Here is a 27761-nt window from a genome sequence, read left to right on the forward strand (position 1 = left end):
ATCACCACGCAAAATCAAAAACACATATTTTGGATCCCATATTTTCAAAAATATATTGAAAAGAAAATAAACACAGATTTTGTGTGTTCATTTACTGTTCGGGGAAGAGAGACAGCAACAACTTTTCTTTCCAATTTATTCATTCTTCTTGATGTATTTCAGACAGTGTGAGGTTCTTTGGGGAAGCATGGTACATTCATAAGGAGATTGTCTTGTGCACAGCATCAGCAAAAATTCCTCTACTCAGGACTTATATTTGATTTTAAAAGGCAGAAAAATATTCCTCTCTATAGCATCACAAATTATCCTTTTCATGAGTGTTACATGCCCTTTATTAACCTTGCTATCAAATATAATTTGCATTTTCAAAGCTACTTCCTGGTGAATTGTTGTTGCTAGTTTGCTGTGGTCCATATCAGTTTCTTTTGAAATCAAAGAAGTTCTAGGGATGAGAAAACTTGTGTCCATGAGATTCCCAGCTCAGTTTTGCACACCCATGAGCTTTGAATAGTCCAGAGAAGTCTGATGTGAACTGCTGCACCTTTTAGAGGTTTGCCCATCACTTTGCTAATATAAATTTCATATTAAGTTTTATAAAAAGCGACAAAGAGTCCTGTGGCACCTTATAGACTAAGGTGCATCTGACAAAGTGGGTATTCACCCACGAAAGCTTATGCTCCAATATGTCTGTTAGTCTATAAGGTGCCACAGGACTCTTTGTCACTTTTTACAGATCCACACTAACACAGCTACCCCTCTGATATTAAGTTTTGAACTTCTTATATAGCATTGTTCCTCTGACACAGCATTTTTGAAGCCATATACTCTCTGACCTTACTATAATGACATAGGATCACACAGTTGTGTTCACTAGTGTCAAAACTATCATTTTGACTTTTTGTATAGGTGGGTGAATTATTATTATTTTTTAAGAAAATGGTAGTAAAGGGAGATGTTTTAATAGCAGCGAACAGAAGTAGTAATAATAATAATGTAATAGTTTACATATCTACAGCATGTTATTGTAATGATATAATCTACACCGCATATTCCTGGCAAGGAAAGCTTAAATGATTCGCCCAAGGTGACACAGACAGGAGTGGAACGCTGATATTCAGACTCTCAGTCCTGTCCTTTCGCTACAGGCCATGCTTAGAGCTAAATGCCATTTTTTCCTTTCTGTAAAGCTACTTCGTGATTTCAAAGTGTAATTCATTTTTAAATGTGGTCCCTAAATCCTGCACCTGGACAATCAAATCGATACTGATGTGCATAAAACATGTATCAATCAAGTGTCAAACTGTGTGTCAACAGGTGGGATTTGGCCATTTGACTCAGGCACCCAGATCTGAAAACTGAACCCTTGCGTATTATCTATGGAACTTGCAAATGTGCAAGGAAGGGAGAAGTGACTGAACAAAGACCTACCTGCACACAGGATGTGGATAACCTCAGTCTCTGCATTCCAGGACACACAGGAACTGCAGTTTCTGTCTGTCCTTATGGATTCAAATCCCCCCAAAAGGAGAACGGAGGACCGTCTCAAGTGGAATGTTATAATGTTCCACCCCCTCCCTACTCCACATACTGGGAAGTCTCTGGACTGTGGCACAGTCCTTCCAGTGAACCCCATGGGGTGATATGTCTTCATACCATTCTCAGGGTGAACCAATAACTAAATGCCACAATCTGGCCCTCAGTGTGCTCTGGGAGGGAAAGAGGAGCTGGGGATTGTGATAAGATCTCACTGAACTAGCAAGTGGGGTTGAGTGGGTGGAGGTCTGTAACTTTATAGGAGTCTCATTTCATGGTCTGACAGACCATAACACACTCCTCCCATTGCCCACAAGCTCTGCCATAAAAGCAGGTTAACAAAAGGAATTATAAGAGAACAGAATATTCTGAAGCATTTTATGCCCCACTGACAACAGGATCTCGAGCAGATAAGTGTTTTTGAACTTGAATTTAGGTCAGCTTTTTGTGAGCACTGTTTATAGAGGAAAAGTGTGTCATCCAGTATTTTATAGGAAAGCTTAAAGTTTCTGCTTCACAGTTGTTTTACCTAAGGGAATGTTTTGTGTGAACTGCTGGGAACTTAATGTTCTTCATTTATATTTACAGAAGCAAATGGAATCCCTGAAGGTGAACACAAAGAGCTGGCACGTGTGAGATTCTCTGCACAGGCCTGTCCCACTGAGTATTGCTGTTCCACTGTGTGTTTTGGAAACTGTGACTCTGTGTAAGAACAAACAGATGGCGTTAATAGAGGGGCAATCACAGCTAAGGATCTGTATTTTTCAGATGTCCAGACTATTCAGACCATATAGTATGCTGTGTGGTACAGTAATGTAAATGCATCCTGCTGACATATGAGAATGAGTACTGTTTCTTTATGCGTGCAGCAGGGAGGTTCTAAGTCAGTGGTGGCCAACCTAGGGCTCTAAGACAACTTGTGGCCCTTGAGGCTCTAAATTGTTGCCTTAAAGGGCACCTGTTTTAAGAATAAAATGTTTATTTGATTATAAATTAAAAACCTGGTCTCTGAAACACACTTTATTTTTAAACTGACGTTCAAAAGGGGAGCTGGAGGGGAGCGCCTCCTGAATTTGGCCCCTCCTTCAGGCAGTCTCTCCTTGACCTGGGAAGCTGAAGCCTACACTCTATTTTGAGACCTCCTTCAGGGGAACCTCCTCTCATTGGCTTCCTCAGTTCCTTACCTCCTAGGGAAGACCAGCCAATCACAGCTGCTGCAGAAGGCAGGCTGAGTTCTCTCCTCTTTCCCTCAGCCAGTCGGAAACTTTTAGGTAGGAGAGAGGGAGCAGCCATACCATTTTCACAAGAGGGTTTGCTGGAGGAAGGAAGGAGAAGAAGGAGCCCAAAAGCTTTTCTTCTCCCTCCCCTATTTTTAAAAAAAATATGAGTTGTTCATCCCTCCACCCTCTTCCTCTGTTCTTCTGTATCCCTGCAACATCAAGCTGGGAAGCGGGAAAAGAGGACCCTCACTGGAACTGCCCTACCAGGCCTGGAGTGCAGGGGTGAACAGTCCCTGGTGCTGCAGGAGGGCAAAAAGCGTGCAGAAGCGTGCTGAAGGGCAAAGGGCTGATGTGAGGTTGGGGGCAAAAAATTAATGGATTTGGAGGCAGAGGGCTGGGACAGATGTAGTATTAGGTGGAAGCACAAAATTAATTGGCATTCTGGGGGCTTGGGAGAAGCACTGTGCCATCAGGCAGCACTTTAAAAAATCATTTAAATGTGATCTCTGTTGAGTTTTACAGTGAGAGCTCCTGAAGTGGGAGTCAAAACCACCATACGCGATACATTTGTGAGAGCTGGTGGCACTAATTGGCACACACACATTGAAGGTGTGTAGAGGGAGTTAAGATAATCAGAAGACATAGCAAAACCCATGATTTAATGCTTTTAAAACAAACAAACAAAAAAATCCAACTCATGATTTTGGAGCCAATCTCACATTTTTGGGGAGTGTGACTCATGATTTTTTAACTTTTAGATTTGGAAATACTGTATGGGAGTCATTGCTTTGTGTCCCCTCTGCTGACAGCCCTTTATAGCAGATCCTAAGTGCAACCACTCTACCACTTTTCAGTCTATGATCGCTTTGACTGTTCATTATTTATGCTAGGTGCTTGGTCACTGAAGTCACATAGTATTTTTTCTTCTCCTGACTTGGATAAATAAAACTTTTTTTAAAAAATGGGAAAAAAATGAAAATGAACTATAGATAATTATTTATGGGTGACTAAACATTTTTGCTAAAATACATGAAATATTCAGGAATCACAAACGTTTTCAGGAATAATTAGTTGTCACCCAAATACTTGCCAATAACAAATAATACAACTTCAAAAGTTGTAGTGATCCAAACCTGGCACTCTTATTTGGGAGAATAGTTACAAATGAGGGTGTTTTTAAAACACTATTCCTCCAACTCTTGTCCAAACAGTCAAGCATGCAGTCATGAATAACTAATATATTTGCAAAAATTAGCATGGGTTCATAGGAGGGTCATGAATGGGGCAAGGAGTGAGGTTGGGAAGATCCAAGTTTGCAACAGATATTTTTTAGAATAATTTGACCAACTCTCCTCAGGGGAGTGCCAGTTCCTATGACATTTCCAGCCCAATTTTGTGGCCTCAGTAGGTTTAGAGAGTCCGACTAGACTTTAAATAAGTATTTGGACTTTCAGAGGCTTTTCAGAACTGAATCCTTAAACCTTTTTAGACTTCACCCATCATTAGTCTGAATTCCCTCTTTAGTTACGGCCAATCTTGCAGGGTGGTAAGAGAGATGAAGATGTTATAGCTGCCTGAACATATAGCTCTTTCAGTGTTTACTCTTAAGTTTTGACATTAAGCTGTGAGCAGTGTAAATCATATTCCATTCATATATATGCATCTGTCATGACACTGTCAACAATTTAAACTATTTCACTTGCCTATGTGAGTGACGCATATATATCATATGTAATATGCAAATATTTAGAGCACTAGTTTTGCACATTTTCTGGGCTGTGAATATTCTAAGTTGTACACTAATCTTTGTGGCTGGGTCACAAGTACATGTTTTAGTAAATGAAAGTGATTTTCTTACTGTTGTAAAAATAGCTGCTAAGCAGATTTCAAGGAACCTTTTAAAAAATGTCCAGCTGCATTAGTGTGCACAAAACGTGTTTACAAAGATGCACCTAATTTGCATAAACATATAGCAGTTGAATGCATACAGTAAGTGAATATGTGGATGCACAAAAAGCCTGTTTGTGTGTGAAGTTGCATTAACTGCATGTGCATATTAAGGAGAAACATCTCCATACCTATTTTTCAAAATCAGACCTTCCCTGTTAATCTGGGACCCTACAAAGTGGTACATGTACTGTACCACTTAGAAAGTATTCTTTTTTTATTTTTAACTGAGAGATTAAGAATGAATGCTGGAGTGATGAAAGGTGATGTGGGGACGGCTAACTCTGGAAGCAGAAATTTGTTTATTCTCAGGCTGGGTACAAGAGTGCGTGGCTTGGCCTTTTCAGCTTCCCACACTGCCATGGCAATTTAAATGACCTTGGCCTGGAAATATGACTGTCTGCCATTCGCTGGATTTGTGTATCTTCAGAGGAAATGCTTCCAAACAGAGCAGGGGCCATCAAATCCCTTTCCAACTCCTAGGTTATAGTCACCTTATTGAGGATTGAGCTCAGCAATGCCAAGAAGGGATTTATTCACTGATCGGTCTCCTAAATTCTTTGGTGGAGGATGCCTTCCCCGTTACCTAGTGGGGGATGCAAACAATCAGCAAAGGAATGTTTTCATAAACACTGTTTTCCAGAGAGTCCTTCATCTATGGAAAACAGTTGTAAAAAGGATATACCTGACCCCACCTCTCCTTGTGCTGTAGAAGCAGACTAAGGATAGTCTACCTACACAATGCCATCATGATGCCTCAGCTAATTTCAAATATATAGTCAACATTTAGGTACTTGTAAGTGCCAAGGAAGATGGCCTGGATGTGGGGGGATGGGGAACTCTTTAAGGCCACTCTAATAATAATTTTCTTAAAACTAAAATGTTTAACAAGTGCTGTTCATAGAAGTAGGAAAGTCTAGAGACCTGATTTACAGTCACAGGTAATGAGTTTAATAATCTCAGTTTATGTTTCTGATTAAATATGTCCTGATAAACTCATTAAACAGTTTGGTACATTCACTGATGCTGCTAAGGTATTAGCAATGTTTTAGTCAAAACTAAAACCATTTATCATCCTTCACAGAACCAAAGCACCAGTAGGAAGTAACTATGCTGCTGCTCTTAGTAATTTGCTATCATAGGCAACACCTGATCATCTTCTTTTGCCAACCCTTAGAACAATTGTCTGTGGTCAAGAATTGAAACTGCAGGGCAGGAATGAACTGAATTGGAGAATACTGCACATTGTCTGCTCACATTATCCATGTTTTGAACCAGTGCTATTAATCCAGTGTTGTTGTTTTTAAAGGGAGAGACAGTTCACAGAAAACATTACAATCTGCTTAATTCACTAACATGGGATGAATCCCTAATTTTTACTGAGCTCAGAATGTTTTTTTTTTAGTGGCATCTCCTATACTTAAGAGTGAAATAAATTGTTTGGGCATGTGTTTTTTCTCCAGATGTTTCTGTCCCTAGCTGCAAAATTAGACCTACTTCAGCACATGAAAAGGCTTGTTTCCTGTAAAATGCTTCATAAAACTTATGGCAGATTTAGTTTGGAACTGCTCAAAGTGTTCTTAGAATATGAGTGTGGCCTCAGACTCCACCAGGAATGTTTTATAGAAGGTACAGCTGTCTGGAGAATGCTGGAAGTGGCTCCTTGGAGTTTCATCACAGATCCTTCACTGACTGAAATTTTAAACCCACAGTATCTTCAGCCAGGCTCTGAAAATAATTCAATTATTCTTCTGAAGCTATTGAAGAGATGCCATCTTCAAGGAGGAGATCCAAGGGCTGTTGTTGATTTCCTTAGAAACTCTATTCTTAATCAATGGCTTGATGGTGAAAAGATTACCAAAAAGACCTCCAACATAGTGGAATTCATTGCTGCTGGTTGTTTTGTTTGTCAAAGTGTACACTCACTTTTCATTCTATTCCAGAAGCAATTAGAGAGAGAGGCCAGTTAAAGGCAAGGGAGAGAGATGCCAGTTTGACTTACCAGACCTAGATCGTCGAGAAGCAGGTACAAAAAGAAAACAACCCCAGGCATGTTTTCAACTCTATAACAATGTTACCCAAACTTTTTAGGGAGAAAGAGGAAAGAATGCTATTTGTGTCCTTAGAATGTTTGTCTGTATAAAAGAGAATGGCATACCTAAAACAAAATGAATTCCTACAGCAAGATCTGCATGCCCTCTTGATTCTGGGACTAAGCAAAAGACCTGTTGGTCTTTGGACAGGTAGTCTTTCTATTTATTTATTTATGGCTTGAAAACTAATGTAATCATCTCTGTCTTTCTGAGCTCTCTTTTCCTTGAAGTAACTTGGCACTTTCTAACATTTGGGAATGTCTGATGGGCCCAGCAACAGTAAATCACTTCTAATTAGAGAAAGTTTGAAACAGTGCTGGGCTAAGATTCTGACGTGAAATGAACTTTACACAGGTTTCAGTATTAAAACTGAAAGATTTCTCAATGCACACACAAATGCTAGTGTCTGAGATGAGAACTTTACTCCTTTCTTGGTAGTGAGTGAGAAAGAGAGAGAATTTATTAGAGCTTTAATAGAGTTAACTTAGATGTTGTTCTTGTTTACAAGAATGCAGTGTCGAAGAAAAAGAAGAAGAAGAAGATGACAACAACAACAACAACGACAAACATAAGTATCTCCCACTGTCGTCCCCAAAATTAGATCAACATTTATGAACGTGAGCTTAAGCCATAGTATCAAGTGGGATGAATGGGAGTTCAGTAGGGCTGGATGAACTGTTCTGGTGCAAGTTGATGGCAGCTCCCAAATCAGCCACATTTGAGTTTGCAAACAGAAGTTAGATACTATGAAATTCAACAAATAGAGGGCTTAATCCTGCAAATCCTTTGCTCACAGAAGTCCCATAGCAGAAAATTCTGTGCATGAACCCTGCGCTCCAGTATCCCATTCTTGGATTCCAGGTGAAATGAGCAAGTCTGGATCTGAATTTGAGCTTGCCTTTTTCATCTGAGGAACTCTGATCTCTCCCCTTCCAGAGTCAACCTAGATAGTCATATTTTTATTCTATAACCTTTTAGTAACAGAGGCGGAAAAAGAAAAAGAAATAATGAGTATGAGAAGGAGAGACACCTTGGGGCCTAGTGACAGCTAGACATCCAGGCTTGTCTGGGGGTTGAGGAAGACTGTAGATACTCACTATTATTCTAGTGTCTCCTTATAGAATGGTAGGACTGGAAGGGACCTCGAGAGGTCACCCTCTTTATGTATTGCATTTTTCTTTTGGGAAGAGGGAGGTGAATGTTCCTGGTTTACATCACTGGAAGGGAGCACCTACTGTGTTAAAACAGTTCCTCCTCTGTCCCTCAGGGACAGGCCTTTCTAAGAGAATTTTATACCAGATAGTATTATAGCAAAGGTGGGGGTTTTTTCATACCACGTGAATATGTAAAGTAAAAAAAGGATGTCTCTTTCTTGTCTTTCTGTCCCATAGTGCTCAAAGTCTTTAACATTTTTCACAAAAGAATCTTCACCAGATCGGCCTCTCCTTTCACTAATAATTGGGAGTACAGTATCAGGTCTCTAAGGGCAGACTTCCATGCAAACAGGAGCGACCAAGAACTCAAGTGATTTATCAAGATCCAATTGCCTCAGGTACAGTGAATCCTGGGAACTGCTGTGGTGTCCCTTTTTTGCCTTAGAGAGGTCTCTGTTGTAAAAATAGACATTAGAAAGGCCTTTTTTCCTTGTTTTCACACCTGACAGTATCCTCAAATGGGGGAGGGGCAAATAGTATAATTGTATATATTGGACTGTATTTGCATACAGTTGCATTAAGTACACTTTTAATTGTCTGAGGGATATTGTATTTTTCTGCCAAACTGGCCTTTTCTTTTATCTGGGACTCAATTCTCAGCTTCTGGGGAAGATCTTTGCTTTTGTAGGGTACTTGGTATCTCTGGGTGGGTTAGACAATCCAGGGAATGCCTAGGTGATAGGGGCCGGCTAAGAATGTGGGCTAGGGTGGGAGTCAGTGTTATGAAAGGGTTTTCCTTCTAGTCCTGTAGGAGGATCTGAAACCATTTAGGCCAGTGTTCTTGCTCATGGATTGTTAGGCCCCAGTCTAGCAGAGCATTTAGGCATGCCGAAGTGAGTGATTACTCACATGCTTAAAGTTACGCATGCTTAAAGTTAAATGCTCTGCTGGATTTGGACCTTGTTTTATGTATCATGTTGGTCCAAGTTAAACTTCAATCTTTTCCAAGCAGAAAACTTGCCTTTTTATAAGATTGCAAAGTGCTGTGTACACTTTTCATAGCTGTATAAGTAATAATAACATTCACTTGCATATCGGAGACAGAATTTCCCAGGGAAAGCACCAAGATTATTGTTTAAGAAAATCTCAGAAAGGAATACGGTTGAATTAACTGGGCCTGTCTAACAAAGATTTGCTTATATTTTCATACACTCTACTGAGGCGGAAGGGGTATGTTAAATATGTCGTATACTGAAAATACAGAGCATTTGCATTTTGTTCTTTTTGCCACTTAGTGAGCGGCAGCAGTAAAATTTAGAAACTTGTAGAATCTCAGTTAATGAGGTCTTTGTTATTTACTCTTGGCCCAGGATCAAGTTTATCTTTTTAATATATGATGTGCTTGTGCTGCGGGTGGCTAATGACCTGATCCTATGCCCATTGAAGTCAATGGGAGTCTTTCAGTAGGCTTTAGATCAGGCCCTATATCCAGTATATTCAGAGAAATGGATTCAGTGATTGACTGTGTCTTTTTTTATATCTAACGTCTATGATTCTATGATCCTAATGAATCCTTCAGCTGTTAATAGTCCTATTGAACACTTGTAAAAACATATAGATTACAATGCATTAATGAATCTAAAGCATAACTAATTAGAACAATTAAACCATTTACCTAATTTGCTTTTAGTTACAAATGTACAATTCCTGAAAGAAGTCCTAAAGGCCTGTTCCTGCTCCCATGGAACCAATGGCACAACTGCCATTGACTTCAGTGGGAGCAGGAGCAGGTTTCAGATGAATTTGGGGTTGACGGTACGACAGGTATCTATTGGATTAGGAGCTAGAGCATACAACTGAAAAATCTGGGGAGAGAAGATTGATTTTTCTGAGCCATACGGGAAGTAATGAACTCTAAGAATTGCTCAAGAACTCTTGGCTTGTAAATACTGTATCTGTTTGCTTACTTTCCATCCTAAAAGATTATATAATCCATAACCTTGGGGCATTAACTGCTTGGTGTCTGTGCTCTTTTAAGTAGTTGTATATATTTAAATAAAAATAGAGAAATTAATACATTATTTTAATCTCCTTTGCCCTGGCCAAATTTCAGTTTGTCTAATTACATTCCATAAATCCTTCATATAAATCTTTAGATAAAGAAAAATTGAATTTATAGCCTTCTAAATACAGGACATACACTTAATCCCCAGTGGGTTGCACAATCTTAATTAACAGCTACAGGAGTATTCAGGATGTAATAGGTAAATATTGATAATTACATAGGAAAAGTAATGAAATCCTTCATCAAGGCTACAGAGTTCAAATAAAGTATGTTCTCTTGTCCATGCCAAGATCTACATGCAACCAAACGTTTGTGCAAATCTGACTTCATTTTCTGTATGTTTTGCTCTTTCAACGAAAAGGGGCAAAGAAAAAGGATAAACATCTTCTTGCATTTTGGCTATAAAAATTTTCAACTTATAGCTCATATATTACATCATATACACAAAAATATGTTTTAAGTCATTTAGATTCAGTCCAGCAAAGCACTTAAATGTGCTTAATTGTAAGTATATGAGCATCTCATGTTCTTACAGTTAAGAAAATTGGGGCTTTATGTCTGTGCGAAAACACAAGGAGCCAAATTCTGTTTTTGGATTGATTCCAATGTGAGGTGCTCAGGCACTTCTGAGGGCAGAATATTCCCCAAAGCTTTACATTTCCAGTGCAATTGACATGAGCACACCTTAGAAACTAACTCATACATAAGGCTCAGTCCTCCAAGATGTGAAGCACTCTGGCCTGTCTGCAGAGCATTATGCACACAATTTTAAGCATGTGACTATTCGTGCTTAAAGCAAAGTATGTGTTTAAGTGTGTTGCAGGATTTAGCCTATCAATCTTGCATTGTTTTTGTACCAGAAGCTGTAATGAAAGTACACTGTATATAGCCACAAACACTTCTTCTCGTAGCCATGGACCCTACAGCTACGCTACACTGCACAGGCCCAGAAAGGTTGGAGGATAAGAAACCTTAAAGTTTCCTGTTCCCAGGACTGAATGGGGACCAGCCAGCCTCCCTGTGCTAAAACAGAGCAGTGTCTGGGCTTGCCTTAAACCCAGCTGCCCACAGCTACCCTCGGGTCTTTCTGGCAGCCAATGTTTGCCCGGGCTAGAACCTGCACTATCAGTCCTGTGGTCCTTTGGATTTAAGACACACAGAGAGAATCTGCAAGTGGCTGATTAAACCCACTTTCTGGCAACTTTCTCCCAAATGTACTGAAGTATCCTGTCCTTGATATTGAAAATTAATACATAACCATAACATGTTTAGCTATATGCTACAGTAGAAATGTACATATTGTAACAGTGGTGCTTTCTTTAAACCAGCTCCAACTGACTTGTGTGGAGCAGACGAAAAGAGTCTTTAATGAAGTGGTTAAAACACATTGCACGAACATTCTTAGGTGACCAAGGAAAACACTTCTTTCACCTTTTTCTGCTCCAGGGAATTGCAGTATCATATAACATGGATTTTGCTCAGTGTTTTTCAGTCCAACAGAAGTTTTCTTTGTGAGAATTCAGAAATCAGTTTATCAATGGGCAAAGAAATGGCTCTTTTAAATTTGCTCTGATTGTACCATATTTTTTCAAAGTTTTGGTTTTAACTTATCTTCCCCTCAAAAATAAAGATGGGCATGCATTCAGGTAGGCTGCTTTCCAGCCCAAAGGGAGGCTGAAAGATACACATCTGCATGAGTCAGTGTATTCCCACCTGACTCACGCAGATTTAATTGTATGTTTCAGTATGCATATGGGTGGTCTCAGAGCCCTTTTGAGAATGCAATGGTTATCTAATAAAATAACCCCAATGGACATGCTGGGCTTTAGTTTTTCTTCAAGGACAGACATTTTTCAAAATATTTCTGGGTTTTGCTAACTGTTGTTAATATGCAGGGATATCATTAGGAACTCCCACTACTGGTGAATATATAGTACTCCGGGTTAAAAGGTTCTCCAAATGGATCCCTCCCTGAACAAAAACAAATGAAGAACTTTCATAAATTTCAGGTAGACCACATCAGTGATACAGTAACCACATCAAGACCTCATAAACATCTTGTGAACAACATAAGAACCACATCAGTCATGGTGTGTATAATATTAGATATGTGAAATGTGGCTATTTCTTTTGCAATATACTAACCACATTAGCAATATACAGAATGAACATGAATCATGCAAAGTACATGCTTATGTATTCCCTGATGTGATTTTTTTTTTTGGCTAAATATTTGTTTATCAGTTGTGTTGTTTTTGGATTAAAGATGATAAGCAAAATGTAAAACTTAGATGATATGAATACTGTGATGTCTCAGGTCTTGAACTTAGCCCTGTGAGTGACAAGATGGCTGTTGCATCCTGGCCTCTACCCACTGTCTACTGAAACCTGGTGGACTAAGAAGCTAGTAGTACTGTAGCTTCAGCCAATGCACCATCCATAGGAACCCTGGCTGGAGGAGGGCCTGGTGCACTGATTGGTCCAACCACACTATTTAAGCCAAAAGGATGCACAGGAAGCTGTCTGAGCAACTAGGTGACTTCCTGAAATGACTGCTTGTTCTGGCTCCTGCCTCGGTCCTGTCTTTGCTGCTGTCTCCACCATGTTCCTTCTCTGTACCTGATCCTTGTCTCTTTTCTGGTGCTTGTCCTTATGCCGTGCTTCTGTCAGTTACCAGTCCTAGCTCTGACCCTGGCTTGACCCTTGGCTCTGCCATTTGGTCTCTGATCCTGGCTCTGACCCTCAGCTTTGATTCCTGGCTCTGGTACTTGGCAATTGACTCTGGTGCTGACCCTTGGCTTTGTTGCCCATCCTGGATACCTGCTCTGACCATTAGTCCCACATTCCAGTCCATAATACATACCCCTTTAGGGCAAAAATGGCAGAATTGCAACAAGTACCTCTTTTTTCCTGTGGGTTTCAAGGAACTGGTGGAAGGTAATGCTGTAATATCATTTACATGTGGTTCCCACATGCACTTACGTACTTTGCATGATACCTTTCCATCTGATGTTTCATAGGTAGTTTGTGCCTTAAAGTCAATGGAGTGCGACAGGTTGGGGACTATAGCACTGGGCAGCAATGGAGGGAGGTGTTGTGCCTGTATAAGGTGAAATACCTCCAGGAGACCCTGAAGGAAGAATAGTCAGGAACGGTACTTGCTATTCCTGTACAAAAACTGCTATGTCTGTACACTGCTATGTCCCGCACCACAATGTCGCCAGCAGTACTTCTCCCAACAGTAGCACACTTCTGTTTACAAAGCAGAAGCAGCTGCATTTTGGCTGTTTCCTGTGCAGATGAGGATGGGAAATAGAGTCTCCCTTCATCCTCTCCTTTCCTCCTCCTCTCCCCCCCTTTCACCCCAGAATGCACTTGCCATACAGAGCAGGGGTCAATAACTTTGTCTATGTTGCTGGTGTGGTTGAGAAGTTGCAACTAGGATTTAGATCCCTCACATACAGCATTACCCCATAAGGCACACATGAGTCTGATGTCTTAGGCTCATGTAAGTTAGAGATGGAAAAGCCACATCAGTTTATATAGTCCCGCCTGCTGCCAGTACAGGATCTTTCACTAGGATACATATATTTATGCTTTTTTGTCACGTTTCAGTTAAACAGACTCATTTACATGGTCTTAGAGAGAGCTGGAGAACAGTAAACAAAGATTTCACTGATTTCCCCTACTACATGTGCTTTGACTTGATTTTCATTCCCCATTCCTTTTGCAACTAACACTGGTCTACAATTTTTGAGAAGTTGTCTGCTTCAGAGATAAAATGTGCTATTTATTATGTATTTTGATGTGCTGAATTCAAATATGACAATTAAAACAACTGATTGGCTACTGTTTCTAAGATATTTAAGTTTTTACATTTTATGTCTATGTATATTGTGTAGATAGTAGACTTTTAATCATAAATTGTAAACCTAGGTCTTTTCATGTGTTTATGGTTGCTTTACATGATAATATTTCACCTGTCCTGTTTATGTAACACTTTAAAAATCAGCAAAAGGGTTATATAAATAAAATTTATTATGAAACAAAAGGCAAAAAACAATTATGTACATAGTTTAGTCCTATTCAGTGTCTACTCGGCGCTTCTTGGCTTGTCTCTTGTATTCATTAAATGGAACATCTCTTGTCACTGTCCAGCAATAGTCTGCAAGCATTGATGGGCTCCATTTGCCCTGATAACGTTTCTCCATTGTTGCAATGTCCTAGTGAAATCGCTCACCGTTCTCGTCGCTCACTGCTCCGCAGTTCAGTGGAAAAAAATCTAGATGAGAGTGCAAAAAATGTATCTTTAGTAACATGTTGCAACCAAGGCTTTTGTATGCCTTGAGGAGGTTTTCCACCAACAACCTGTAGTTGTCTGCCTTGTTGTTTCCGAGAAAATTTATTGCCACTAACTGGAAGGCTTTCCATGCCGTCTTTTCCTTGCCACGCAGTGAATGGTCAAATGCATCATCTCAAAGAAGTTCACGAATCTGAGGACCAACAAAGACACCTTCCTGTATCTTAGCTTCACTTAACCTTGGAAATTTTCCACGGAGGTACTTGAAAGCTGCTTGTATTTTGTCAATGGCCTTGACAAAGTTCTTCATCAGACCCAGCTTGATGTGTAAGGGTGGTAACAAAATCTTCTTTGATTCAACAAGTGGTGGATGCTGAACACTTTTCCTCCCAGACTCCAATGACTGTCAGAGTGGCCAATCTTTTTTGATGTAGTGGGAATCTCTTGCACGACTATCCCATTCGCAGAGAAAACAGCAGTACTTTGTGTATCCAGTCTGCAGACCAAGCAAGAGAGCAACAACCTTCAAATCGCCACAAAGCTGCCACTGATGTTGGTCATCGTTTATGCACTTCAAAAGTTGTTTCATGTTGTCATAGGTTTCCTTCATATGGACTGCATAACCAACTGGAATTGATGGCAAAACATTGCCATTATGCAGTAAAACAGCTTTAAGACTGGTCTTCGATGAATCAATGAACAGTCTCCACTCATCTGGATCGTGAACGATGTTGAGGGCTGCCATCACACCATCGATGTTGTTGCAGGCTACAATATCACCTTCCATGAAGAAGAATGGGACAAGATCCTTTTGACGGTCACGAAACATGGAAACCCTAACATCACCTGCCAGGAGATTCCACTGCTGTAGTCTGGAACCCAACAGCTCTGCCTTACTCTTGGGTAGTTCCAAATCCCTGACAAGGTCATTCAGTTCACCTTGTGTTATGAGGAGTGGTTCAGAGGAGGAGGAGGATGGGAGAAAATGTGGGTCCTGTTACATTGATGGTTCAGGACCAGAAGTTTCAGCCTCTTCCTCTTCCTTGTCTGACTCAAGTGAGAATGATTCTGGTGTATCAGGAACCGGCAGTCCTTCTCTGTGGGGTACTGGGCGTATAGCTGATGGAATGTTTGGATAATGCACAGTCCACTTTTTCTTCTTTGACACACCTTTCCCAACTGGAGGCACCATGCAGAAGTAAGAATTGCTGGTATGATCTGTTGGCTCTCTCCAAATCATTGGCACTGCAAAAGGCATAGATTTCCTTTTCCTGTTCAACCACTGGCGAAGATTTGTTGCACAAGTGTTGCAGCATATGTGTGGGGCCCACCTCTTGTCCTGATCTCCAATTTTGCAGCCAAAATAAAGGTGATAGGCTTTCTTAACCATAGTGGTTATACTGCGCTTTTGTGATGCAAAAGTCACTTCACCACAAACATAGCAGAAGTTATCTGCATTGTTCACACAAGTACGAGGCATCTCTGCTCACTTTGGCTAAACAGAAATGTGTCCCTTTGCAAAATCAAACACTGACAAATAAGAGAGCATGACACTGTATGATTTCTAGAGCTGATATAGGGCAATTTGTTCAGCAGAGTGATGTAAGCTTCGTTATGATTGCATCAGCCATGACTTCTAGGAATAACATGATGCAATTCATATCATGTATGACGCAATACCAGCTTCAGATTGCATCATTCATTGTTTTGCCTAAAAAGCAAGTACTGTCCAAACCCAGTCATAGATTTATTCATAGATCCAGTCCAAGATGTATTTTAGTCATTTCTGGTTTAAATTGAGATCCCTTCCCTTTATAACTCACTTATCCTCTGCCATTCCCAAGTCAAGGGGTGTATATACTGACCCAATAGCATATCTTGAAAACTAGAGCCAATCAACAATTTTAAGCATCATTTTTGTTCTCAGTGACCCAGAATTAGTAAAGTTTGACTACATTTATTTCAGAAGCATTTTGGCTGTAGAGCAGTGTAATTGGAAAATGATGGATAATATGGTCAGAACATGAACCAGTATTGCTCTCTCTGATGGTGATCCCATCATTGATGGTGAGCCTGCAATTAATGAATCCACCATTTATTCCTGGTGATTAAACTGCCTTGTACTCTGGGAGCACTAATAAAAGTGTGTATTAGACTCTTTAAAACTTAAAATTAGACTTTAGAACTTTGAACTTCTTGATAAAGGTAAAATTAAAAGGGCCCCGGGCGGCATGGGCCAGGCAGCGGGGATGGGCTGGCTGGGGGAAGCTGACCCCCCAGCCCTGCCCCTTCTGCCCAAGGCCCCCGGAATGGTAAGTGCTTAATGTTACTTTCACCCCTGCCTTCACAACATTCCCTGGTAATTCAACTGTGCATTGTGTGAAGAAGTACATCCTTATGTTAGTTTTAAACCTGTTGCCTATTAATTTCATTGGGTGTCCACTTATTCTTTTTATGTGAAGTGGTAAATAACACTTCCCTATTCACTTTCTCCACATCAATAATGATTTTATAGACCTCTATCATATCCCACCCCCTTAATCGTCTCTTTTCTAATCTGAATAGTCCCAGCCTTTTTAATCTCTCCTCATATAGAAGCTGTTCCATACCTCTAATCATTTTTGTTGCCCTTCTCTGTACCTTTTCCAATTCTAATATATCTTTCTTGAGATGAGGTGACCAGAACTGCACACAGTATTCAAGGTATGGTTGAGGGGTTTGGTGCTGAGTAATTGAAAATGCCCTAGTTATGATAAATAGGGACATTTTATAACATGTAAACAATGTTGTCCTTTTTTAAAAAAAATCTCTGTACCAGTATTCCCACAACCTTATGTCCACAACCTGCATGTTATGTGGCATATTGGTTCCTGTCTATCTTGACAGTTTGGCCATGAATGCTAAGGACCTTCCACACTGTATATACTTTGGAAGGTCACATACAGTATGGACTTAATGAAGCCTGACACTACAGACACCTTTAACCACATCCATTGTGATATTTCTCTGGGCATAACTAGTCAATCCCTAAGTGTTTAAGATGCAAGAATTTTGACTGTGGTGACAGTAATGGGTTAAAACAGTTATGAACTTCACAGTGAAGGAACTATACTGGGAAGGTGGGATGGAGGTGGATGTGAAGTGTGAGAGGTAAGAATGCTAGAGTTGTTGTTTTCTCAATGAAGGTGAGTTGGATGATAGTCTGTGATTGTACAAGGACATTTATTTGGTAAGTGCATGGTGTGTATACTACCCTAATAAATAACATTCAGCCTAAAGAGGATATGTGGCTCATGTCAGACTTAGTGTGCAGATTGATGTAAATTTGTTTTATGATTTGGGGTAGAGTATGGATGGTTATGCAGGGGCAAAGTTATAGTTGTTTGGGGTTCCAGACCTCTACCTTTCCATTTTTGTTAACATTTAATCTAAGACTGGATAAACAGAGTTTTACATGCCGGAAAAGGCTAGAGATAAAAAATCTTCAAAGGGGGTTAGTAGTGGGTTTGGTTCATTTCAGTGGTTCTTTAGTCTGAGATCCACAAAATGGCTGATAAAAAGTCCTAAGTAAAAAAAGGTGGGGATTCTAGTTTGATAATGTGGTGAGGAATGTGGTTAGCTGTCATATAATCATGTATTTAGCCTCACAGTGCGTAAACCAGACCCAGGTTCATGCTATAAAAGATATTGGATTCCAGAAGATCAAGCCACCTGATCTGTGCAAGTTACTAGTTCAGCCAGATATCATGGTAGTGGAAAAGGCAGAGAAAAATGGGGAAATGCCCATTGGGGAAATGCCTATAGAATTGAATAGCATTCTATAGACATTCTATAGGATCTATATAATTCTCTATTAAATTCTAGAGAACAGTTTAAAAATTCTATAGAAAGGTTATTATTTTTCACTAATTTCTAAAAGGCTTTCTCATAAAGGTATTATGGAGGGTAGGGGGACCCGAGACTGCCCCAGCAGCAGCCAGTCATGGGAAGTCACAGAATCCGTGAGTTCTGTGACCTCCATGACAAACACGGAGCCTTAACACTAAAATGGAATAAAATAATCCTCAGTATTGGACATGTCGAATGCTTTTAAAATCTGAGTTAAATGCAAAGTTATTCTCCAGTTTTAGAGTATTCCTGCCTTAGGTCCAAAACTTAGCTCTGCCAATGCCATAGGCACGGAAGGTCCTAATTACTACACAACTGCTATGCTTCTGCCATGCTGAAGGGAACCAGATTGTGGGAGAGCACTCTGAGGGCTTGATCCAAAGCTCACTGAAGTCAATGGAAAGCTTCTTTTTGACTTTAATGGCGCAGGGTACAGCCTGTGAGTCAAGGCTCTCTGCTGCAAGGCATAGAGGGGACACTGTAAGAAGCAGGGGTGCAACTATGCAAAACTTCTGTCAAAAATCCTTCAGTGGTGACAGGGTACCAAACCATTCAGATCTTTTCAGAGGTGTAGCATTTGTGAATCCTTAGAAGCTAAGACCTGTGCAGGGAGGGGGCAGGCAAGCTTCGCACCTGCGAGCATGAGACCTGAAGTCCATTCTCCACTTGTGTTTCCCATTTGCCACTGTTTTGTGTTCCATTGCCAAGATTGCCGCTATCCGTTTCACTGGGCTCCTGAAGACAAGTGAGCAATAAACTGACCGAATTCCTGCTTATTCCATCAGTGCTCAATGGGAAAAAATAAGTTTAGGGTAATTAATGGGAAAATAATTAACTCCATTTGAGTTAGTGCCCTGGCTAGGATTTGATTATAACTGTTTGATTATGTTGCACATGACAGGATCACGGGTAATCTTTGGCATGAGAAACTGATTAAAAGGGGGGAGGGTGTTTTTACGTCAGTTATATTTTTCTGTTAAAGCTTCCCACAAACAATCTGTTGGCATCACAAGCTCAGTGTTTTCTAATGAAGCATGGGGGTTGGGCAGAAGGGAACCTTATGAGTGAAAATGTGCCAGAACATTTCTTTAGTATAATAGCATTCAAACAATGATGTGGAATTTTTTTCCAGTTTGCAAGAATGAAAGGTAAGTGCCCTCTCAGAACTCTGTTCCATTGAACCATGCGCTCTATGCCTTCCTGGAAAGATGATCCTATTCACACATGTTCCCACGGTTGCAGAGATGTTATGTTTGTTTCAAAGACACACATAAATTATGGGGGAAATTGGCTCCTCTCCCGATGCTGCACATTTTCCAAATGAATTGTTACAAGGTCAAGTCAGGTTTCGCATAAGGCAATCTCTTGCTATTAAAGGCTACGGAGTATTCTCAGACTTACCATTGTGAAAAAAGGATCCCATCTATGGGATCTATAACAATATTACAACCCAACCTTGCAAGGTGCTGAGCACTCCGCTCCTGTGTTGTTTTGCTTGTAGTTTGAAGGTGCTCAGCGTGTGTCAGGATCAGGCTCAAAGTCTTGATTTGTTTAGGGGGAAAACAGATGATACAGCTGAGGCCAAGAGCTGTGAGTAAGTTCACATATGTGACTAGGAGATATCATGTTCTGGGAGGCGGGGAAAAGCCCCTAAAGCCCCTCATGGCCTTTTCTGATACTTCTGCTAAATCTAGAATGGGCTTCAATTAGAAATCCTGAGAGCTTTAATCCTTAAAAGAGCCAGAATCAAGATCCTACACTAGGTATTGATATTTGGTGTTGGCATCACAATAGTCCCAGAGGCTCTGTTTCAAGGAGATTAAAGCAACCAGCCAGATTTCCTGCGTGGAGGTCACCATGACACACAAAGGCTTCGGTGCTCTCTGTGCCTCATTATGCACAGCTGATCATGCTTGGCACTGACTCATTGTCAGGAGGGATATCACCTCCACTGTAGTGTCATTCTTAGTGTGTGCTGAGAAAGGACCAATTGACTCCCAACTCACAGCCAATTCTGCCCTCACCCACTTTATGCTTCTGGTTACTGTAGCCCCTATAGCGTTGCGATCTGTTTAGCTTCTTCACAAGGTAAAATGAGTTAAGACACTTGGCTATGGAAGATAATAGCAATTTTTCTGAAGCAAAATGCTTATCTACTGCAGACAATGTTCTGTGTTTCAGCTTTGGGCTAGGACTTGGAAAATCTGAATTCAGTTCCCAGCTCTGCCAAATGATTATTGCGTGACCTTGGATGAGTCACTTAGTCTCTCTGTGCCTCAGTTCCCATCTGCAAAATGGGGATGTTGTGAGTGTGAATTCATTAGTGTTTGTGAGGCACCATAATGAGCGAGACCATATACAAGTCTCTAGATAGATTAGAAGGTGCTTGGAGAAAGATCTGACCTTTCCCCAAAGCATTTGAAGGATGGCGAAGGTGGTCTTCTCTGACTTGGAGTCTGTTGCAGAACTTCCAAGAACAGTGATTTTTAGGTAGTGGGAAATCTACCATGCAGATCAGCCAGTATGATCCTTGCTCTCCTATTCTGTGAAGGTGCGATGGCAGTCTTTCGAAAGCCATCCTGACTCTATCTAAAGTGATGGAAAGCACCATTCTTTTGTTTGGTATGTTCTTTTCTATTCCTTCCATTCTCCTCAGAATAATTTGGTGGCACCTGCCATGGACAAATCAGGGGCAATCTTGAGGGATGACAATTTAAAGGAATTTATCTGAAAAGTGTTTTGTAGCCATGGTGAACCATGCTGAGGATTTGTGTGTGTGAAGTGACCTGGGGCCACTGGGAATAAAATGCCCTTAGTTTCAAGGTTTTCCAAAGAGTATACTGGCAGGATGGCTCTCCACTACGGAACCCTACAATAGCCCACTGGTTTCTGCAGCGTGTGTGAAACCCTTTGACTTTGCTCAGTGTAAGGCCAAGCATTCTAACTCTGCATATGCTATGCCACTGAAAGCCAGGCACCTATAAGATTAGATTTGCTTCTTGGCTAGTATTTCTCCCTTGCCCCACTGATCTGTGGGAGAGGAGAACTGGCCAACAAATCTGAGATCATAGAATCATAGAAGTGTAGGACTGGGATCTCAGTAGTCATCTAGTCCAGATCATAGAATCATAGAAGCGCAGGCAGGGCGGTCTCCAGCATTTCTGTCACCCCTAGCAAAAAAAAAAAAAAGCCGCGATCGGCGGCGGCAGTTCAGCGGCAGGTCCTTCGCTCCTAGAGGGAGTGAGGGATCTGCCGCCCCCGAATTGCTGCAGGTGCCGCCCCTCTCCCTTGGCTGCCCCAAGCACCTGTTTGTTAAGCTGGTGCCTTGGGCTGGCCCTGAGCGTAGGACAAGGGATCTCAATAGTCATCTAGTCCAGTCCCTGCATTCAAGGCAGGACTATGTAATAACTACACTATCCTTGTCCAACCTGTTCTTAAAAACCTGCAATGATGGAGATTCCACAGCCTCCCTAGGCAGTTTGTTCCAGTGCTTAACTACCCTAATGCCCAACCTAAACCTCCCTTGCTACAATTTAAGCCCATTGTTTCTTGTCCTATCCTCAGAGATCAAAAAGAACAATTTTTCACCCTCCTCCTTATAACAACCTTTTACACACTTGACAACTGTTATCATGTCTCCCCTCAGCCTTCTCTTCTCCAGACTACTAAGAGTGCCTTTGATTTCTCTGGATTCCCTGAGATATTGTCTCTGCTCTTTGCCACAAAGTGTTCTCACCATAGCATCGAGGTCCTCAAGCTTCTGAAGAATATCTCTGTATGAAGTGCCCATGTGTATATGAGAGTGCTAATGCTGCAGGCAGCTGCTCTCACTGCTGTAGCACCAATGTTATGGGGTGTCTACACAGATGCTTTTCTGTATCCAATTTCTTGTCAATCTAACTTGGTGAATAGTCCATAAATATTCAAGCCTTCTTTCACAGCACAAACTGATATTTGCCAGTCAATGAGAGGTAGTTTCCAATGCAATTTGCCAGCATTGGGCAGTGGTTTAACCCTCTGTCCAATGGGCTTGAATCAAAGTCAGGGGACACTGAACCATGAGTTCAGGACATGTTGGCTCTGGCATATGAGATTTTGTTTTCTACCTGAGACTCATTATTGTGGGGAAAGGAGCCCAGAGGTTTTCACAGACCTGGGTAAAATTCCCATAGATCATCAATCTTTCCAGTCACTATTTCATAACCATTTCTCTAGGGCCAAATTCTGCCCTGAAATATCACAGCTACCTTTTAGTGGGAGTTCCATGTATTCAAAGGGAGAATTTTGCTTTTAAAATAGATAATATACAGTTTAAGTAAATTAGTGACTTATTGCATAATTGCAGATGAACAGAATTTACAATCCTACAACCCCCTTTTTCAGGGTTCATAACTTTGCATTATTTCTGCTTGAATCTTAAAATACAAGGTAAACCAGGGCAATTTTTTGGTTCCAAATTTACATAACTGCAAAAAACAGAATTTTACTGGTTTAACTCAAAATGGCTTCAGCTTACACAAATGAAACTTGTCAACCTGCAATTAACTTAGAATGAGATGAAGTGGCAAAAGTACACAACAAGGAACTACAATACTCAGATTTACAATATAGCCGGGGGAGGAGCATGGGAGTCTGAGACCCTCTGATTTCTAAGTTTCCCAAAGCTAACTTGCCCATTTCCTAGCTCATCTTTGAGCTCTGCCTCCTGCGGATTCTCCCTCCACTACAGGGAGCTGGGATGTAAATTTCAGGGTCTCTTGTCTCTGCCCCTGTAATCACTAAGGGTACATCTACACTACAGCGGGGAGTCGATTTAAGATACGCAAATTCAGCTACGTGAATAGCGTAGCTGAATTCGACGTATTACAGCCGACTTACCCCGTTGTGAGGACGGCGGCAAAATCGACTTCTGCCGCTTTTTGTCGGCGGCGCTTACTACCACCTCCGCTGGTGGAGTTAGAGCGCCGATTCGGGGATCGATTGTCGCGTCCCGACGGGACGCGATAAATCGATCCCCGAGAGGTCGATTTCTACCCGCCGATTCAGGCGGGTAGTATAGACCAGGCCCCAGAGTGGTTGTCTCAGAGAAACTTGTGAGGCTGAGACACTGACACAACAAGTGGCATTCCTGGCAATCTTAGCAGAGAGCCTAAGAATTGAATAGCCGTGGAAACTGAACTAATGTCCGATCCCTAAAAGTATTCCCCCTCCCAGAAGAGACTTGAGGCATAGTAGTAGGGTTATATGAGGAATCTTGCATTGCTGGTGCATGTGCTGTAACTATTCCATGTATATAAAGGATTTAACAGCTGCCAGTCCCGCACCTTTCCTCAACACAATATCCATTTTAAATTACTAGTACACCACCAAGTATGTGTTTACCCAGTCAACAAAGCTATTATTATTCCATTAGGTAAATAATGCCTCCCAAGCGGTGAACCAGTTCAGATAAAATAATGACTGGCCCACAGTTCAAACATTTTGAGGTTTGGAAACATCTGGTAAACTCACAGATAAAAACAAAAATCATGTCTGCATATGTGTGTGTTTCTTGTTTCCAGACAGGGACGTGAAACCAAAACACTGTAATGGTTCTTCTTGCACCATCTCTGGGCTGGCTGGAACTGAAGAGTACTGAGAGATTTGCAGGAAACCTAGCTCTGATGAGAATGCTTGTCCATTTCCAGACCAAAGAGGTTTGTAACCTAACTGAACTCCTTTCTGAGCTCTGCCCATTACTAACTATCAGAACTGCATGAAACTGTTATGAAATGCAGAAGTATGAAACACTCATCTGGTTTTGTCATAAAGTCTAAATTTAGCCTAGTTCATTAAAGGGCTTGTTAATGTTGCATCGCCTTCAACTCCCAGAGCAAGGGGGTATTGTGCCTCAAGTAGGGTTACCATAGTTTGGGTTTTCCTGGACATAGCCTCTTTTTTGAGCCTCCTGCAGTTCAGAAAAAGCCCCGATGGGTCCACTTCCCGATTGGTCTTTCCCCTGCATCCACAGCTGATTGGTCCATTCTCCTGCAAGCCACAGATGTCAAATCCTGCCCACCCAGGCCCTGGCTCCCAGCCCAGGGGAGGGAGTCCTGCAGGAAGGCACTGCCTGACAGCTGTCTCTGTGTCCTGGGCTTGCACCAGCCATCCTGCCACTGTGACAGGGAGCAACACTGCCTCCCACCTCCAGTGAGTACCCCTGAAGCAGGTACCTCTTCCAGGTACCCCTCCCCCACCCCCTCCAGGTCCTTCCCCTTCAGCCTTGTCTTTTGGGGCGGGGGGAAACCTGAAATATAGTAACCCTAACCCCAAGAGAACAAAGTCTCTTAGGGCTACTCTTGAGGTGGTGCAGCTTATACACCGCCCCTAGTGCAGGGCTGTACCTGACAACACCATCTAATCCTAAACCAGGGGAAAGTGTTTCAGCCAAGTTTTGGTGGATCATTCAAACCCTAAACTCAAAGTAAATCTCAGGAATTTGAACCCTTATGAATTGAAACCAAAGGAAGGTTTTCCATGAATCCTTTTAAACCACAAATACTGAATTTCACACAACTCTACATCAATACCTTCGCCTTTGTGCATTTCTGTCTACTTTAACGTCAAAAATACCTGTATGATAGACTGATTTATGTGATTCAGATCAAGGACAGGCTTTAGTTAAAAGCTAAGGCCTGTAAGTAGTCTTGGCAGAAGTGGATTTTTATTTTTTTATTATTTCAATGACTAGACTACACGATCACAGTGGGCCCTTCTGGCCTTGGGATTAGGGTGACCAGACAGCAAGTGTGAAAAATCGGGACAGAGGGTGGGGGGTAATAGGCACCCATGTAAGAAAAAGCCCCAAATATCGGGACCGTCCCTATAAAATCGGGACATCTGGTCACCCTACTTGGAATCTATGAGTATCAATGTCTATTTTAAGCAGGTTTTTTTATTTTTATAGATTAAAATTTTCAAAATTGTAGGAAATTATTGGGGGAGTCAGACAATAGAGGTCAGACAAGAATTATTAAATGACAGATGCTGAGGTTAAGAAAGCAGAAGCTTTATAACTGATAAAACACGTCGTCAACAACACATGTCAAACCAGGCAAAGTAAATATCCTGGAATACAACCTAATTAGTTCTCAAACAGCATTTTTCTTTCCTTGCCTATCTGTAAATTTTATTACTGATGGATATATCTCTTTGACTGTGTGTGTGTGTGTCTGGTGAAATTAGGGTTGCTAACTATCTTATGGCACAAACACAAACACCTTGCCCTGCCCTGTCCCTTCCCCAAGGCACCGCCCCTCTGCCCACCCCCCCTCCCTGCTCACTCCAGGCTCCCTCCCTCCATCACTTGCTCTCCCCCACCCTCACTCACCTTCATTGGGCTGGGGCAGGGCGTTGAGGTGCAGGATGGGGGTGTGGGTTTTGGGCTAGGGGGTGAGGCCGAGGGGTTCAGAGTGTAGGAGGTGGCTGCAGGCTGAGCCTGGGGCAGGTCGTTGGGGTGCAGAAGGAGGTGCGGGCTCTGGGAGGAAATTTAGGTGGGGGAGGAGGTGCAGGGGGCTGGGCTCTGGGAAGAAGTTTGGGTGCAGGAGGGGGTGAGGGAAGCAGTGATTACCTTGGGCGGCTCCTGAAAGTGACCGGCATATCCCTCTAGCAGCGGCACCTAGGTGGGGGAGGAGGGGAGAGGCAGGGAGCTCCGTGCACTGCCCTTGCCCACAGGCATGGCACCTGCAGCTCCCATTGGCCGCAATTCCCGGCCCATGGGAGCTGCAGAGTCAGTGCTCAGGGTTGGGCAGCACCCGGAGACCCCCTCACCCCCTGGAGCCGCAGGGACGATGCCATCAGCTTCCAGGAGCATCATGGAACGATGGCAGCCAGGCAGGAAGCCTGCCTTAGCCCCGCTGCCCTGCTCGATTGCTAGCGTCCCAAATCTCCCAGTTTGGCTGCAGTAGCTTCCGGGAGATAGAGCCCGATTCCGGAAGACTCCTGGCAAAACCGGAAGGGTTGGCAACCCTAGGTGAAATCCACATTTACCGATAACAATCTAATTTAATCCTTCCGAGCCCACTTATGAATCAGGGCACCTAAAATAATATTATTTTCTAGAGGGTCTCATGCTTTGTTGCTTCTGTAGGCTGAGCTCATTACACAGAGCAGGGGCTCCTTGCATTTCTCTATGTCCCCTGTGTGCCACCCTTCCATCTCCCTCTATTTCAGGGAACCCCTGTAACATCCACTCTCAGCCCCATCCTCTCTGCCCCCTCCTTTTCCCCTTCTCCTTACATGCTATGGTCCCGCATTCTCCCCATGCTAGGAGCTCTGTGTGTATCCCCACCCTCCTTTACCAACCACACTTATTTCTTTTCTTTCTGCCTAGGAGATGAGTCAGGGTGTCAACATTTAAAACAGCATTGGGTGGATAGGCGGAGCTGAGATGGGGGGGAGCACTGTGATGCTGGAAGGTGTTGATGGCTGCCATCAACGGCTTCTTTGACCTATAGACAATTACAGAGGTGGTTGAAGCTGCTGGGTCTCTGACCATATATAAGGTGCTCCATGTGACGCCCATTTCTTCCTTCTGGTTTTCCAGTTCTCACCAAAATCAATAGAGTTCTGCCAATTGATGCCTAGAACATTTTAGAATCGACTGGATGTGATATTGAAAAGTTATCATGTTACAAAGAAACAGAGACAGGACATCAAGTTGAGTGAAGGACCTTGGTTTGCTTAGCCAATTATAACTTTAGCACTTTAGGCATCTATAGCACTTTCATTTTATAAACAAACCAGAAAGGCAGGTCCCAGCATAGCCATGGAGGACAAAGTATGTGTGTGACTGAGTGTAGTGAAAGTTTTGGAGACACTGGAGCCGGGCTACATTTTTCAGATGAAACTCTTTTTCACTGAAAAATGCAGATGCAGATTGATCCAAACAGTTTGTAAATTTGTGTTCAGCTTGCCAAATTATTTCAGTAAAAAAAAACCCCAAATCCAAAAAGTCTAAACATTTCCTTTCAATATTTGAACTTCTTCATTCAAAATGACTTATTTTGAATTTTACTTCAATTTTATCTTTTTAAAAAAGAAGTAACAGAACTCAAACAAAATGTTTTGTTCAACCAAACAAACTTTTTTGGTTCGCCCATTGCACACAAAAAATTGTTTATTTGCATAACTCTCCTCTGCACATATCCTGTAGGTTCCATCTTCGTACATCTATTCTACAATTATGTGTGTGTTAAAAAAATATTTGTAAATATATGTAGCTAATATTTAGGGTGTCATGCAAGATAGGGCAAGAGTGGAGGGGCCTGATTTGCCATCACTTTGCACCTTGTGTAGGTCATTTACACCTGTGCAAAGTGGGCTCAATCCTGGGGTGCACTGTGGTCAAATTACACCTTCCATATGGTGAAATATTTGCTTATAATCTTGCCAGTGAGCTATCTTAGGTTCAGGCAGTTCCCAATCCTGTTGTGATGAATGGGACTACAAACCACCATAGCACACACTGTGCCATCTGGTGCAGGACCTTTTGTGGGGGAGGCTGATGAAAAATGGGTCTTT

At 41.8% G+C, this 27761-nt stretch overlaps 1 long non-coding RNA gene across 4 annotated transcripts in view; it reads left to right on the top strand.

Annotated features, from left to right (window-relative positions):
- The first annotated feature begins 1786 nt into the window (after positions 1-1786).
- LOC117874930 overlaps positions 1787-27761 on the top strand; it is a 30275-nt gene continuing 4300 nt past the window's right edge. The window contains exons 1-6 of one of the 4 annotated variants that reach the window (XR_004645123.1): positions 1787-1969; positions 2122-2239; positions 6644-6726; positions 7302-7410; positions 8185-8345; positions 23762-23896. This is a non-coding gene — a long non-coding RNA (uncharacterized LOC117874930). Of the gene's footprint in view, positions 2240-6643; positions 6727-7301; positions 7411-8184; positions 8346-12021; positions 12303-12329; positions 13819-23761; positions 23897-27761 lie in introns of those variants that run through there. The other 3 variants (XR_004645120.1, XR_004645122.1, XR_004645121.1) reach the window with 3 other exon arrangements.

The sequence above is a fragment of the Trachemys scripta genome, chromosome 3 (assembly GCF_013100865.1).
Source record: "Trachemys scripta elegans isolate TJP31775 chromosome 3, CAS_Tse_1.0, whole genome shotgun sequence".
In the NCBI taxonomy this organism is placed as follows: domain Eukaryota; kingdom Metazoa; phylum Chordata; order Testudines; family Emydidae; genus Trachemys; species Trachemys scripta.